The sequence below is a fragment of the Bombyx mori genome, chromosome 13, assembly GCF_030269925.1.
Source record: "Bombyx mori chromosome 13, ASM3026992v2".
Taxonomy (NCBI): domain Eukaryota; kingdom Metazoa; phylum Arthropoda; class Insecta; order Lepidoptera; family Bombycidae; genus Bombyx; species Bombyx mori.
In genome coordinates, this window is record NC_085119.1 from 16,030,969 (window position 1) to 16,048,847 (window position 17,879).

Below are 17,879 nucleotides of genomic sequence, written 5' to 3' on the forward strand. Positions count from 1 at the left end.
TTTGGATTCAACTAAAAATAGAAAAATGTGTACTTTAAAAATCAAACACAAAAAACTTTTAAGTATTTATAAACACTTGTCCAAAAATTCTAGTTCAAGGTCAAAGCGCGTGAAATTAAATTCAACGATGCAAATAGGCTATACTGCATTCAAGTTAGGGTCGAAAGTTGAAACTTCTTTCCTTAATTGTATCCTGCTGATACGCTAAGAATAATCTACAGACATATGGACTTAAATATAAGGTTTACAATTGTATGGATAATGCCTGTTTCTGTTTCATTCATCACATGATATCCCTATCGTGCGCTCACTCACTCTGGCCGATCCGATACGAACCAAACGAATATTGCTGATATTAACGAATCGGTACGATATGTCGATGCGCATCACATCGAGCAATATCGTGTATCGGCTGATATCGAAATATAGATTTCGATTCACGAATCGGTACGATATGGCGATGCGCATCACATCGAGCAATATCGTGTATCGGCTGATATCGATATATAGATTTCGTGCGGGGCGATATCGGATTCAACGATATTGCTGCGATATATAGATATTGAATCTATATACGATTTATATCACCCACTCCTACTTTGAGCAGTTGGCGGTAAGTCCGTAATTCTTTAAATCTTTAAAATATCATAAAACTGAGCTATCGTACATTTATGATCATTCGACCGGATTTTACCTGTTACGAAATCAAATACCAGTGATTCAGTATAACAAAAACATAATTATTGTAAAAACAATTCCTACAAAAACTTTTATTCGTAAGTAGGTAGTTGTGCGTTTTTGTGAAAAACATAACTTCTGTGTTTTGTGATTTACAATAAAGAAATTTATACAGTGATTCATAATATACATCGGCGTTCAGGTATTTAGTATTATTTTCGTTACAATATTAAACTTTATTTCAAATTTGTTGCGAACTTTTTAATACATAAACATATCTGACGCCTGGCCGCCATTACCGGTAGTAAATTAAATTTCAATAAAATAACCATAAAATATTTTTAGTGATAATTCTTATTGTTTGCTATTGAATTAAATCTTAGAATCTTTAATTTTGTCGTATTCAATAGTTTTTAACCGTAGTATTTTCTTCGAATATTAATTAATTAATTATTAATGTTGTTTTGTGTTACAATTTTACTTGGTAGAACGGTACTTTCTTTTAATATTTGTTGGTTGATTATTCGTACTTTATAACATTCTACTAATTCTTAAATTGTGTTTTAAACAAATTAATTTGTAAATTCATAAGTACCTACCTAAATAAAATTGTAAGATGGCGAAAGCAACATCTGGAAAAAAAGCAATAATTTCCGATGACGATGTCGATCAGTTGTTGGCACCACATCAGACAACCAAGGAGATGGCATTTATGCGTTTACAATCGTTGTACGAGATGTCACGAGTAGTTAGAAGTAATACTGATATGCAGCCACAATTTCGCGCCCGTTTTAGAGATATTGTCGCTTTGAAAACTGCATATGAAAGTGCTATGAGTGAAATGATTTGTGTCCAAAAACGTTATAATGCGTCGTATGTACCGTCATACGACCAAATCAAAGCATTTGATGAGATGTATTACTCTGTTTGTGATATCGCGGATAGTCTAAATTTATCAGGTAGTGATAATACTAGATGTGATTTCGGTTCCGGTAAAACTGTAAAACCTCGATTACCGAAATTAGAAATTTTCCACTTTGACGGAAAGTTAGAAAATTGGCCCACATTTAGAGATACTTTTACTAGTTTAGTACATTCTAATACTGATATAGTTGATATTGAAAATTTTTATTACTTATTGTCGGCTGTGAGTGGTCCAGCACTCACTATCGTAAAATCAATGCCGATAACAGCAACAAATTATTCCATTGTATGGAATTCTTTAGTTACACGTTTTGAAAACAAGAGGGCGCTAGCGACTACATATTTAGATAAAGTCTTTAGTTTCAAACCATTACAATATGAGTCAGTAGACGGCCTAAATGCCTTTTTACAAGCGTGTCAAGATAGCGTCAAAGCATTAAAATCATTAAACATACCAGATTTATTAAGTTTTGTTTTGTTTTATGTAGCTTTGCGTAATTTGGGTTCAACTACTAGGCGCGCATTTGAAAACAAAAGTGTACCGGGTGATCTTCCGACATTTGAGGGTCTTATCGCTTTCGTGGAGTACCAGGTCCGTGTCCTGGAAATGTCTGAGAGTAAACCGATCTCAAACCAAAGCATAGACAATGCAAAACCTATATACGCAAAGGGTTACCAGAATACCAGTCGTTTTGATAAAAAGCTTAATAATTTAAATGCCAGGGTAGGTGCGCCTAGAACATCTTTAGCCTCAGCCGCAACTGCGGCTATTATGAATCTTCAGAACGAACAAAACTCGAATGAAACTTTAAGTAAAACAAAAAAATGTTATTATTGCGGCAAGCCTCATTCAATATATCGGTGCTTTGAATACAGTGATCTCACTCCTGAACAGCGGCTTCAAAAAATAAAACAGTTGAAATTATGTGAGAATTGTTTGCGTGATGATCATATATTAAATAATTGTCCTTCTAGGATACGTTGTACAGTTTGCAAAAATATGCACCATCACACACTTCACATCGATGCTGGCGCTGGTGCCAATTCGGGAAATAATGCCAGCTCGGTGGCTCTTACCGTTTCTACAACTTCGACAGTCTTGCTCGGAACCGCAGTTATACACGTCGCAGATTGTTGGGGCATTTATCAACCCGTACGTGCTATAATTGACAGTGGTGCCATGACGGGCTACATAACTCAAGACTGTGCATTAAGGTTAGGACTAGGGCGGAGAAAATGTGATTTCGATTCCATTGGTCTAGGTGCCAAGCCTATTGTAGATCTGGGGCTAACTACCTGTACTGTAAAACCGCGTCAGTGCGATAGCCCCATATTAACTACCGATGTAGTCATAGTTGCAAAAATAGCCGGAAATCTACCGACTATGTCTATCTCAGATGATGTGATCCGTAAATTTCAAAATCTTTCACTTGCTGATCCAACTTTTGGTACATCGGGTCCCATCGACATGTTACTGGCCGGAGATCTGTTTCCTTAAATTTATGATGAAGAAAAAATCATGCCACAAGATAAGAATATGCCGGTGGCATTGCATTCCATTTTCGGTTACGTTATTGCAGGTCAAGTCTTTACTTCGGCTCATAGAACTTTAAACGCGGAAAATTGTCATATCAAAACTAATAATACGAAATCATTTGTGGCTCTTTCTGTGAACTTGGAGCAAGAAACGCAGTCTGTCTCTGAGATGGAAAGTATTCTTAACAAGGAACCACAACATCCAGATAATAATAATATATCAGTAGGGACATTGTCTGATCGCGATCATAACCGTGATAAGAAAAGTAGATGTTTCGTAAACTACCCTTTGCAACCTTTTTATAAACTTTGTGTTTCATATGGAGCAGAAGAACATAAATACATTAATATAGAAAAGAAGTTGAACGCCATCCGAATTTAAAATTTATTCGTGAGTACGAAAGTCTTGGTGGATACAAGAGCCACGTAGGCGCGGTACAAAACGTGGATTCGATATTTATCATCCCGCATCTTTGTATTTTGTGGCTTTCTAATACAACAAACAAATTTGGAGGCGTGTTTAACGCATCATGCAAAACAACACATGAGTGGCTTAACGGCCTCCATTGGCTTAATGACTTCCAGTCAGAGGGTCCAGTTAAACCTATAACTCTAAGCCTAGAACGAAAAACTTTAAGTACTGTACTTGTCTCAACAGAAGTCATAGAAGCATATTCACTGTTGGACCTCACTAACAGATACTCTAGTTTTAGTAAGCTTGTGAGTATAATCGCGCGGTCTTACTTGTTCATCCACAACTATAGAGTCTTTCAATTAGAACGTAGATCGCTGTTTGTGGATGACAGCAGAAAGGCTCACGATATTATTATTAAAATCGTACAAAGTCATTTATTTGTGGACGACATTATGGCCTTACAAAAAGGTCAGAGATGTTCTCAGAGTTTACGGAAACTAATTATCTTCATGGATTCAAACTGTTTCCTCAGGGTGGGGGGTAAATTGTCTAATTCTAGTCTTTCACCTGATAGGAAACATTCTTTACTTTTATTCAAAAATTCAATTTTTACAAACATATTAATAGATTATTGTCATAAATTTTATTTATATGCTGGTCCTCGCACTTTGCAAGGAATTACAAGTCAATGTCTGATGATTATTTCAGATAATGCCAATTTTGTGTCGGCTACGAAACATTTGGCAGATGTTACGCGTTTTTTCGAATCACACTTAGAAAGCTTATCAGGAGAACTTGTAGCACGTAATATTCGTTGGAGCCATAACCCTCCTAGTGGTGGTCGTTTCGGTGGCTTCTATGAGTCTGCAATAAAATCTGCTAAATTATATTTGAAACGGATTGTAGGAGACAAATCATTTCCATTCAAAGAGCTCCGAACGCCTTTTGCTCGGTTTGAAGCAGTTCTCAATTGTAGACCGCTATGTCCACTGTTTGATGATCCAGAGGAGTTCCAAGTGCTGACGCCGGCACATGTTGTGATCGGGCGGGAATTGTTCGCTATACCGGTATTCGATATCAGTGAGCATCGTTTTTTGCCTCGCGAGCTATGTAAAATTTTACAACTCTTTACACAACTTTTTTGGAAATGGTGGGGCCAAGAATACCTCCACACATTTCAGTAGCAACAAAAGTGGTTCAACAACTGTCGAATTTTAGTTCTCATTAAATCACACGCACCACCACCACCTTTACAGTGGGATCTAGCGCGAGCCACTGTATTTAAGCCAGGCGTGGATGGTGTCGTGCGAGTGGTTAAAATTCGTATAAAAAATAACGAAACGGCGCGTCCTTTCGTTAAGCTTTGTCCGCTCCCAATAGCGACGGACATAGAGTTAGCATTATAACATAAAGATTAGCTCATAATAAGATTACATAAAGGTAGGCCTTTGTGTGATCTCTCTTTTAGTTATAAGTCAAGTTTATTGTTTAAATACTTAGATTTAAATACTTAAAATAATTTTAATATAAATACAGTCCACTGTGAAACTGAATCAACAAAACATTGTTATTGGTATCGTAATGGGAAATCCGGGCGTCGGACTCGATCGACCAAAACTAAAATAAGAAATGCAGCCGAACTAAGCAGCTTTATCCTTTTTCCTAAGTCAGCTAATATAAAAAAATATTATTTATAGTTTATCAGATAACTGAGTTCGTAGACGGTAATGTGACGAGGGGGCGTCCCAAAAAGACTTGAATTAACAGCGTGAAAGAGGATAATGTGGGAGAAGGTGTTAGTGCAGAGGTGACGTATGATAGGACTGAATGGAAAAAGAGGACACGTGGGGGACACGGGGGATAAGAGCAAAAAAAGAAGAAGATTATTATTTCTTCATTTATGTAGAATAGGGATCGCAGTGCAAATAAAACTTCCACTGTTCCAAAATCTTCCACTGTTCCAAAATCTTCCACTGTTATAATAATAATTAAAAATTAATTAACACTTTTGTTACGCCTTGCTCTGCTAACAGTCTTCACCATCTTCCTTTCCTCTTCTGTTATTCTCTTTTTCTTTTCTTTCCGTTTTCTCTCACTTACATCTTAACACACTCTTTTCATACGTTCCGTTCTTACCGATCCTACATTTATTATTATTTTTAATTGTCCTAAATGCACGCAATGCAGCTAAGGTTATAAGTCACCTGATCTGAATTTTAGATTAGCGGAACCCATAAACAACAAATGCCGCCACCCGCCTTGAGATATGAGCTCTAAGTTTCAATATTATTGAATAACGGCTGTAACACCTTGCACACCAGACCGACTTGCTCGCACCAGCAGAAAGCAGTGGGCAGAAACAAAGAGAACATCAGGGTAAAGATATTTTTTCTTTTGATGGGCGTCGTTCCGAAGTCAGGGCCTTTGATGTCTATGGATACAGCTGGTTCACCGTCACAGATGTGTCCAATAAAAAGCTGTTAAAGCTACACGGTCTCAACATACGTAGCTGAAATCTCTTTTACTGGTATTAGGCCGTTTTGCGATTCTACACGGGTAGGTACCATCACCCTGCCTATTTCTGCCGTGAAGCAGTAATGCGTTTCGGTTTGAAGGGTGGGGCAGCCGTTGTAGCTATACTTGAGACCTTATAACTTCGATTTCAAGATGGGTGGCGGCATTTGCGTTGTAGATATATATGGGCTCCGGTAACCACTTAACACGAGGTGGGCTGTGAGCTCGTCCACCCATCAATAAAAAAAAATCTACTGACGGTCTTAACGTACGACGAAAACCGAATCATGTTAATCCCGAGCAGGGAACAAAGACCGACCGTTGAAATCAAAACGAAGCATCTACCATAACATTGAATTCGATTAGCAAAGATGTTATCATCGAAATTTACATAGGTAAATTAATTATTACGTTATCTTCGCATACACAAGGACTATTAACATAAAATTAATTTCGGTTAACGAGAACGGTCACAGGAGACACGACGCACTGTACGAGGGAGTTATAAGGTTAACCCTGAAAATTTCGAGGTACCCGTTTTTTTTTTTTATCAGCTTATATGTCCAGACCAACGCACTGCTCACTCCGTGCTAAGTAGTGAAGTACATACGAGATGTAGACCACTGCTTTAATACACGAGGACTACATTGTAATGTCGACTATACTTAAGGACAATGACAAACGGAAAAATTCCATTGAGCGAATGCTTTTTAATACGCTTTTATTAGCTTCAGACGCATGTATGTTAGTATGTAACGGAATCTTTCAGCATGATTATAATAATACATTACGCTTTTATTAGCTTCAGACGTATGTATGTTTGTAACGGAATCTTTGAGCATGATTTTGATTCCCTTTCATAACGTCGGATTAACTCGAAATTTGGTATACTTATTAAGGACCGATAACAATTCAATATTTAAAAAAAATGATAGACACAATTGAAAAAATTTAAATTCAACTAAAAAATGAAAAATAAATAATAGTACAATAAAATCATTTTTTTTATACACTATATATTTATTACTCTATTTTTATTTCAAATTTATTAAGATTTATATTCAATTTTTTTTTGGGATTTTCTATAAAAGCGTATTTTTTTAGTTTTTTTAAACTATTATTTATTTCTTTGATAAGGGTTGCTCCGAACGCTGTTGTTCGAAGCATGTCTCCAAGACTTCTTGGTTTCTTTGTGAACGGAATGCACGCTGGCGACGCACTACTACAGACAGGCGATGGAAAAGTAAGAAGTCTTTTTTTCCTACCTATACTTAGATAGCCTTGAGAGACTATGTCAACGTTGCTCTAGCATGTAGGTGGGCTCTCCGGGCTCAAACCCGAAGTGTTGATAGCACTGGCCCTAGCAAGAGCAGTGCTTCGCAGAATCTACCACCGGATCGGAAACGCGACCCACTCAGAAGATCCAACAAGATACTCAGTGGGGTGTCATCTGACTGTCTCTTTCGTGCTGATTCCTAAGATTTAGAATATTTAAAATCACATCTAACAACAATTATATTAATTATGTTACTTTGCACATAATTTAGCACTACTAAACATCAGCTGAATCGCGAGTTCATTGGCCTCGAGTGACGCGGGATATGCGTCCGCGAACTGTTTTCGATTTTGACTATGGTCTCCTGATATTTTCTCTTTGTGTGGATCCGGTATTGGTACGAGCCATAGGAATATCGGTTTTTCACACTATAATATCGCTATCCTACAGTCTATCTAGCGCTTGGAATGTACCTCTCAGTTTCCTACCCTCTATTTTTCTGGTAACGACCAGTTTTTCCATTCCATTTTCCTACCTTGAATCATTAACTTCCTAGTGTTTTAAATTAAGAAGAATAATTTTGGTTTTTTTTTGTGTATTTTCATTTTGTATAGTTTAATTAATATTCGAATATTCCATAAATATTTTAAAAGTAGAATTTATTAATCGTCTTTATTTAAGTTCGTTACGTCGAGTTCGAATAAAAATATTTTAGTTTAAAAAACGAATATTTATAAAACACATAACTTAGAAACGTATTCCGTTAAACGATCAAGCTTAATCGATAATATCGATTTTATCAACACCCAACCCTAGCCGGTCCAGCTGACACAGGTCGTTACTTTTTCGGTTGTTACCGATAGAAGCCATTTCGCTTCATTCTGCTGAGTTCCGAAAGCTTCCAATATTCATTCTTCTTATTATACACCCTTCTGTTAATTAAATGAAATAGATTTCGGAGAATGAATGGAAATTTAGATTAAAATAAATAATGATATCTAAAACATTGAGGAGCTATTAATATCGATTAAATTTAACAATAGTGATGATCGGATATCACTTCATTTAAACTTAGAATCATTATTATGTATTTTACTAAATCAAATTCTCTAACTCCAATTCCAAACACAATAGCCGCCAACATGCAAACAGTAACAGCACCCGCCAACAAGACGGATAGCTACAATTAATTCGTAATTTCCATTATTAATCTCTGAGTTAGACGCCGGAGTAAATCTCCAGTGACAGATAAGAGATATTGAAAATTAATTTTATCTTGGCTCTTTTCTTAAATACTTTATAATGGGAGGCCGTTAGAACTTTATCCCCTATCGACTCTCCAAACTAATTGAACAAGTGCCATTTGAAGGCACAGGTATGTATTTAGAAACAAGGGGGTAGGGGTCAAAGCACTTTTATTTTATGATTTATTAGCAAGTACGTAAATAAGCGGTTAACGTTAATAAATATTTGTAAACAATATATCGTCTTCTCGCATTAAAACTGTATAATCTCAAAACTTACTAATTTTACAGGAGATTGTTTTAAAGGTTTAACATGTGATATTTTTAATATTAATCATCTTTGCAACTTTATTTTTTATTTTTTACCATTTACATTATCTGTCTTTTAAAGTAAGATAAAGTTATGTATTAATTTTGTTGATAGTAGTCAAAATATAGGTAACCTTAAAAAAAAACTAAACTACGCTCTTTTGACAGTATTGATGAGAAAAATACTGGTGATACGAAATGATTCCGCATAGTAACTCAATTTCAAATATTTTTGGAAATTGTAGACTTTTAATCCGAAAAGACGATATATTATGTACATTTATTACCATGCAAGCAAATTTAAGTGCTGATGTACTAATGCTAAATGATTTATTTAATGCACAAGGCACTGTATTCATTTAAATATTTAATGACACCAACTAATGGGAGCTCTATAGTCTCTCATACTATATAATGACCTTTTGAAATCCGAGTTACTCATACACTGGGTTTTTATTTTTAAGTCTCCTTTGAACAAAAATATTCAGAGACTTCAATCAAACTGTAATTTTCAGGATCGAAGATAGTTTCATTTGCTATTACACAAAAGCAGGGTATACGAACTGTACTTAGCTGGTTGTTCGAGAGTTTTACAGTTAAATAACTTTGTAGCGACTTTGTTTTAAGACTCAAAGAACGTACGCGCATTGAGGTGATCGTACTGATGTGAAACGAATGTCGAATTAATTTAAAATAATGTTACCGTAATACCGATTTGTACCTGTGCAATCTAGGATTCTTCGATATTTTGGACATGTATCGCGACGGTCAACAGAGTCTATCGAGATACTTGTTGTTCAGGGTAGTGTAATTTTTATTTTATTTTTATTGCTGCACCCATCTAGGGTGGATGAGCTCACAGTCCACCTGGTGTTGAGTGGTTACTGGAGCCCATAGACACCTACAACGTAAATGCGCCACCCACGTTGAGATATAAGTTCTAAGGTCTCAAGTAAGTTACAACGGCTGCCCCACCCTTCAAACCGAAACGCATTACTGCTTCACGTCAGAAAATAAGCAGGGTGGTGGTACCTACCCGTGCGGACTCACAAGAGGTCCTACCACTAGTAATTACGCAAATTATAATTTTGCGGGTTTGATTTTTATTACACGATGTTATTCCTTCACCGTGGAAGTCAATCGTGAACATTTGTTGAGCACGTATTTCATTAGAAAAATGGGTACCCGCCTCCGGGATTCGAACACTGGTGCATACGAATGCACCGGACGTCTTATCCTTTGGGCCACGATGACTTCAATGGTAAAAGATCTCGTGGACGAAGCCTCATACGCTAGACTGATCTAGTGAAAGGGACCTTACCAAAACCCCACTTAACGGTGCGTGCTTTTTTTTGTGTTTCCCTACTTAAGCTGATGAGAGGCCATTTCCGCGTAACAAGTAGATGAGCTCACGGGGCTCAAACCTGACGACGTTGCTAACACTAACTCTAACAAGAATAGTGCTTCGCAGAATCTACCACCGGATCGAAAACGACCCACTGAGAAGATCCGGCGAGAAACTCAGTGGGCTGTGTCTGAGGGTTAATGCACTCGCCGAGCCCTTCATCGCAAGCGACGGGTTCGACGAGAACGATGACCGGGGAGTGCTTGCGCCAAGCCTCAGTTCACAAACTATGAAGAACAACAGCTGTCAGGGCTGTAATAAGCAAGGATTCCACATGACCACGACTGCTCTGTAGCCGACTATGATGATAACCGATTTGTAAAATTCAAGTCCTAGAATAAAAGGAAAAAAACAACTACAACAAATTAAAAACATTGAGACTTAATTAAAAGCTTTAAAAAACACATATCAGTAGTATTTCATGACGTCACAAACTACAAATGTTTGTCAATTGTATCTCTAAAAGTGCTATCTTGCTCGCATACTCGCTAACATTAACAAAATTTGAAGTAAACGTATAGTTGTATATTTAGGGCCATAAACACATCAGACAATATAAATAAATGTAACAAAAAAAAATACATTTTTAATCTAAAGCATTAAGAATATTAAAAAAAATAACAGAAATAAAAGGTCACCTCTACATCAGTTTATTGTATTATAAATGTCAGGGATGTGTACAGATTATGTTGTTCTCGTCCAACGCGCGTCCAATTCGTAGTTCCAAACGTAATCTATGTAATGCCCTTACTGATCTAACAAAGTCAATTCTGAAAGGGTCATTTCACTAAATCGAATTACATTTTTTTTTTGTTCTTTCTGGACGCGTTTTATAGATTGGACCAGGCACAGGACACTACTAGTAAAATTAGAACGAGACCCGTAATTGTTGGAAGCGAAACGCTTGTTACGAACCCTAACCTCCACATTTTGTTTAGGAATTTCGACATTATATTTATGGTATTAAGGGTCACAAGAATGCAGGCTTATGTTTGCGTTTGCATTCAGAATTAGAACAAAGGGTTGTCACCCGTAGAACGTCGCTCAATAAAGTTTAATCAGAGCAGACAGGCAAACGTAAGTTACGTTCTACGTGCCACGTATTTCCTCTTCAAAGTAAATATAGAACTAGTATATTCCTTCGTTAATGCTCTCGGGGTATGTTAGAATTCGTAAGGCTTGCTTTACGTAAATTAGAATTAAGTAAGATTTCATTTGTTAGTTATAAATACGGATCCGGATTTAGGATTGTGCAGTGCGCATTTAAACTTTAATTCTCGTAGCTTTTAATTCGTATGATCACTATTTCTAGATGTCAGAAATTGATTATTAAAATTTATCTATATAAATTACGTTTTTATGATTGTTTGGAGGATTGGTGAAAAAAAAGTTTACTTTTCACTGGATTGGCACACCGCGCGTAGTTCATTTCCAAATGATTCTTGTCCACCTGATGGTTGTCTGGAAGAGATCGCTCTTAGCGATAAGACCGCCAATTGTACTTTTTTGTGTTTAATGTATCGCACTGTTTATTTGTTTTTTGGTGTACAATAAACAACACTCTCTCTCTCTCTCTCTCTCTCTTTTATGGATAATAAAAGTACAGATTTTAATTTTCAAATACATCGTAGCCAAAAGCTGTCCACTCTGTCTACTACAGTAAAAATAAACTAAAAGAAAACTCATTTATTTTTGTAAATTTTTTGCACGAACACGATCCTAAAATCGTTTTCCCCTCGGAGGCGATTATCAAACCATTCGCTTTTATTACGATCTATCGGGTTCATCTATCGTCCGAAGCGTCTCACGCACGAGTTCATTTCTAATTTTCCATCATTGTTTCAGTTAAATTAGTATTTGATTGCTTCTTATCTTGTTAAAGTGGAACAGCATCTAGACACGATATGCAATAAATTAACGACGTTGTACACAAGAACCACAAGATGGAGTGGTCCTGTTGAAGGTCGCGGGAAACAGCAAGCTATTATGACTCACCGAAATAGCGCTAGTGTAGAAAGTGGATATGAACATAGCAGTTACAAGCAGAGTAAAGTGTGCTGGATTGAAGTGAAGTGTGGTTGTTTTAGGGCGCTCTTTTTAAAATCTTTCCACTTGCTTCTATGGCGCCACCTTAATTGGCTCTCTTTCAACGAACACTTTTCAATACACCAAGATGGCCCCCTCTTACCTCTATCTTCTATAGCTAATATTGTAACGAATGTAGCTGAACCTTAAATATCCTGATTCGAGTAACTGGGACCGATAAGGTTGATCGCGCTTCAGCGGTCTTGAATTAAACTTTGTTTGAATAAGATTGTCGTCAGCTCATTAAAATCCGAAACATTTCGAAACGAATAAGCCGAATGTTTCATTTTTAATTCTACGTAAAACGAAAAACCGATTACGGAAATTTCGGGAGTTGAATTATGATTTTCATTTGTTCGACTGGTTTATTTAAATTTATTAATGTTAGTGGGATAATAATTTAGCTAGCTATTAAAAAATAATAATTACAATGATGATAGGCTGTCTGATATCAAGTTCTTTGTCAACACAGTAAAAAAAATGTGTGCGTGTACTAGTGTACACACGTAAGAAGTGAAACATTAATGCTATCCCTACTCCGTTGGAGAAAGTGAAAGTACTCTTCGTCTGAACCAACCGTGGTAGGGGCAAGAAAAAGATGGCGCGTAACGGAAAAATGTGACGCGTGACCGAAAAATGTGACGGTAATTTTTTTTCCAACGCCGATAAAGAAGTTTCACTTCAAAAATAACTATGAACGGTTGTAATTAAAATTTAAACTTGAAATGGTAATTATTTTAACCTTTTTTACAGGTGGATGTAATAGATAAAAGTAATAGATAAAAGTAGATATTGTTGTTTTTTTTTGGGACAGTGTTTGAATCTGAGAAGCAACTAACAGCCTGGCCACGGGACATTCGCCGATACGAATATTCGCGCGGTGCGAACGGCGAAGCGTCTAGCGACTAAAATAAGCGCATAGAAATGTACCTAACAAGCCACGCGCACCGGCGACCGGCGAAGCGACCGGCGAAATGTACCGAGCGAATCGCGCGATGCGGCGGGCGAGCAAAACAAATGCGAGAATACGGACGGCGCGAGCCACGGAGTCGAGCGGTAGTCGCGGCGAATAGTACAGTGATTAAATGAGTTTAGTTGTTTTCGCCGCGAAAAATTAACGCCGAAATTTTTATATTTTTTATTTACTTTTTATTTTATATTTTTAAAGTCGTCGTGGCCTAACGGACGTCCGGTGCAATCGTGTTGAGCGATGCACCGGTGTTCGAATATCAGGCGGGTACCAATTTTTGTAATGAAATACGTACTCAACAAATGTTCACGATTGATTTCCACGGTGAAAGAATAACATCGTGTAATAAAAATGAAATCCTCAAAATTATAATTTGCGTAATTACTGGTGGTAGGACCTCTTGTGAGTCCAGACGGGTGGGTACTACCACCCTGCCTATTTCTGCCGTGAAGTAGTAATGCGTTTCGGTTTGAAGGGTGAGGCAGCCATTATAACTATACTTGAGACCTTAGAACTTATATCTCAAGGTGGATGGCGCATTTACGTTGTGGATGTCTATGGGCTCCAGTAACCACTTAACACAAGGTGGGCTGTGAGCTCGTCCACCCATCTAAGCAATAAAAAAAAAATAGCTGAAATACTAGCTAGACCAGCTATTTGGAAGTCTAGCCACCCAAAGTATTTCTCGTACTTCTTGTGGAATTCTCCATCTTTAGGTATACTCCGATTCTTATTCAAATCATGTACTTCACAATCTTTTCCAAATAATAGGTCCTGAACCAAAAAACTATTAATTTGTAAGCAATATCGAGATAATTTCGATATAGACATTTCGCTGTCGGACTTCCTTACTAGTCGCGGCGGCGAACGTGAGTACCCGTGGCCTGCAAACGGTGCTGCGCGAATGGTCGCCTCGTCCACCGCTTCGCTGTTCGCACCGCCGATCCCCGTGGCCAGGCCGTAACGGCCCGACCATTCTTTCGGGTCACATAGAATCATCAAACAAAATATTTACTTAATTTTAAGTAACTTAACACTGCCAGCTATGAAATATTTCGCTAAATAAAATGTTCGAACACGTTTGAACGTGACACGAATGCTAAGTATATGTAAATAGCCTTATTATAATTTGCATAATTGAGCAATTAATTATTGGTAGCATACCTTGTAACCCCACGGGTACGTACCACTAGCCTGCTTATTTCTGCTGTGAAGCAGTAATACGTTCCAATTTGAAGCATGGGGCAACTGTTGTACTATGGAACTGAGACTTCGAATTCATATCCCAAGGTAGGTGGTGGCATTTATATTTTTGATGTCTATGAGCTCCAATAACGACTTGAGGTCAGGTGAGCCGTGAGCTTCTTCAACGGTTTATAAAAAAAAAAATTTTTTTACAAAATATCAGTTTAAAACGCAATACAATCTATGTTTAATTAGCTTCCGCTTCAACCTTAATTACAATTTGCTCTTAAAAATTGTATGAAAGATATTATAATTAAGAAAAAAAAATTCACACTGGCAACACAGCACGCGTTGTACATTGGCAGCACTGGGCACGTTGCCACGAAACTCCATTACGAGATTACTTTCCTCACTTCGCGCTATCGCACCAATTAACATTTAATTTAGTTAATCGCAGTTTTTTGTTTTTATTTTATTTGATACATAAATATTAATTATGCTAACGAAACAACTGTATGTCTTTTAAATTAGATTATTTTTTTATTACTTGTAATACACAGTTGGTATTTATGTGGTTATTAAACCCAAAAACAAATGCTGTAACTGTAATTGTTCCCGAATATAAAGTTAGTAATGATAGGTCGCGACAAAATAAAAAATAAAAAACCCCGTTCGTATATAATACCAGCGGCCCGCTCCGCCTCCGCTTGGGTTTTCAACAAAAATTTCAACGATATTTGACGTTATTTTATTTTTTAAACTAAAGAACACTTATTGCGGCATAACTATAATAGTTAGACATATGCTGTCGTGACACTTTTTGTAAATAATAATGTGTTCTACAAAGTCATAGTACATTATTTTATTCTATCATCAATAGTTTTCGCAGGGCACGCGATGTAAAGAATATTTTAGGTATTTTTTTACACCTTGGGTTACATTATTGAGGTTTTAGTAAGGATCCCTAATTTTTTTCAAAAAAGATTATAGCCTATGCCACTCGGGAATAGTGTACTTTCCAAACAGTGAAATAATTTTTCAAATCGGTTCAGTAGTTTCGGAGCCTATTCAATACAAACATACAAACAAATCTTTCCTCTTTATAATATTAGTATAGACAATGAATTATAAGCGCAAGATCAACGTCCTCGTAGGCGGCAACTGAAAATACTTTTAGTGTTCCATTGCGGATTCACAAAAATCGAATTTACTAAAACAACAAGGGTCTTCTTATTCATAATAGGCAATATTGCAGCAGGCAGCGGCTTGTCTGTGTCTTTGGCATTACTGGTGACTGTGACCACAGGTGACAATCAAGTGGTCGACGTCCGTGGACCGATGACTTTGTCATCCAAACCGACACGCGTTACTGTTTCAAAACCGAAATAGGCAGGGAGAGTTACCTATCTAGCTTATTAGAAGTACGCGAAAATGTACGTAGGTTTAAAAAAAAAATTATCAACAAACAATTAATTAGTAACCGCTCAAGAAACTGAACTGTCCTTTTAGCACTCGTGGTAGGACCTCTTGTGAGTCCGCGCGGGTGGGTACCACCACCTCGCCTATTTCTGCCGTGAAGCAGTAATGCGTTTCGGTTTGAAGGGTGGGGCCGCCGTTGTAACTGTACTTGAGACCTTGGAGCATTGTATCTCGGGGTTGGTGGCGCATTTACGTTGTAAATGTCTATGGGCTCCAGTAACCACTTAACACCAGGTGGGCTGTGAGCTCGTCCAACTACTTAAGCAAAAAAAAACTTAATTAGTAACCATTCAAAAAACTGAACTGTCCTTTTAATGGAAATTAACATCTATTCAAAATGCTAAAATATGTTTAGGACTTCATAAAATACTTATTCTTCCCAGTTTTATCTCAGAACCAAAAGTACAATCTATTATTGGTGTCAGATCAACTGATACAACATAGTGTAACGAAGTTTAAGCTTCTAAATGATACGCTATGATAAGCTCGAAGGTACAAGTTCCGCTAACTTATTAAAGTACAAAGCTGACGTTGAAACTTGGATATCCCAGACTTACTGTTTAGGCAGAAAAGTTAAGAATAGATCTAGATGATAATAATATGGAAATTAGCGAGACTAAAGTTTATCTTTGCCTTTGAGAAAATTTGTAGAGTTATTGAAATACAGATCTTTTTTTATCCTATTTTATTGCCTTATAGGCAGACGAGCATGCGTCCCACCTGAGGATAAGTGGTTAACATCGCTGATGGACGTCAGCAATGCCAGGCGCAGAACCAAACTGCTGCGTACCGTTTAATACTCTCCACAAGCCTCGTTTGAAGAAAGACATGTCATAGCGCGCCGGAAAAACCGTGGAGGGGAGCTCATTCCAAAGCCGGTTGGCAGAAAAGATCTCTGGAAACGAACTGTGGATGAATGCAATGGCTTCAGGTAGTATGGATGAACTTTACTCCGGTGGACGGTGCGATGGTAAAAACGAGATGATGGTATCATCTCAAATTGTCATTATATTATCTTCGACGCTTCGAATACATATCAGTTTTTATGGTCACTGAGGACGAATGCATTATTCGTCGCCATTTCAATACTGTGCTAACTACCGTCTATTTTTCTATAAAAAAACATGTATGTATGATAGTTGAAATCGTGGCACATCAAATAAAATCATTCCACTGTTGCACTTTTACTCTTATTTTCCAAAATCTTATTTCTATAATAATAATTATAAATTAATTGTCAATTTTTTACGCCTTGCGCATTTAACCGTCTTCTTCATCTTTTTTCTCTCTATCATTCTGTCAGTCATTCTCTTTTCCCTTTCTCACCGTTTTCTCTCACTCACATCTTAACGCTCCGTTGCACACTCTTTTGATACGTTCCGTTCTTACCAACCCTACCTATATATATTTAACCAGTAAAGACTTTTATTTTAATTCATCAATAACTTTCGTAACTAACATTTGAAACAACAGAGCGAAACCCGTTCGACGTGTAAACTGAATAATTAATTTAAGTACAGGTATGTAATTGAAATAATATTTGTGGTCATTTATTTGACTGGCTCGGTGTTGCAGTAGTTAGCGGTCCTCGCAACAGTCAGTTGCGAGGGTCGTTGGTTCGATTCCCACTTCGGACAAAAAATTTTTTTATTGCTTAGATAGGTGGGACGAACTCACAGTCCACCTGGTGTTAAGTGGTTACTGGAGCCCATAGACATCTACAACGTAAATGCGTCACCCACCTTGAGTATAAGTTCTAAGGTCTCAGTATAGTTACAACGGCTGTGAGATTTGCTCTTTGTTAGGTAGATTTTATCTATGTATGTTTGGGGAGGCTTAAACGACAAAGGGAAGATCTT

General features: G+C 37.1%; 1 long non-coding RNA gene across 2 annotated transcripts; it reads left to right on the forward strand.

Moving 5' to 3' along the window:
* Positions 1-383: 383 nt before the first annotated feature.
* On the forward strand, positions 384-11,650 carry LOC119629364 (uncharacterized). 2 transcript variants are annotated; one of them, XR_005245392.2, is made up of 4 exons: positions 384-613; positions 5,774-5,929; positions 7,205-7,310; positions 10,368-11,650. It is a non-coding gene; the product is annotated as an uncharacterized LOC119629364 (long non-coding RNA). The 2 variants fall into 2 exon arrangements; XR_009974756.1 differs by lacking the exon at positions 384-613 and adding an exon at positions 626-880.
* The last annotated feature ends 6,229 nt before the right edge of the window (positions 11,651-17,879 follow it).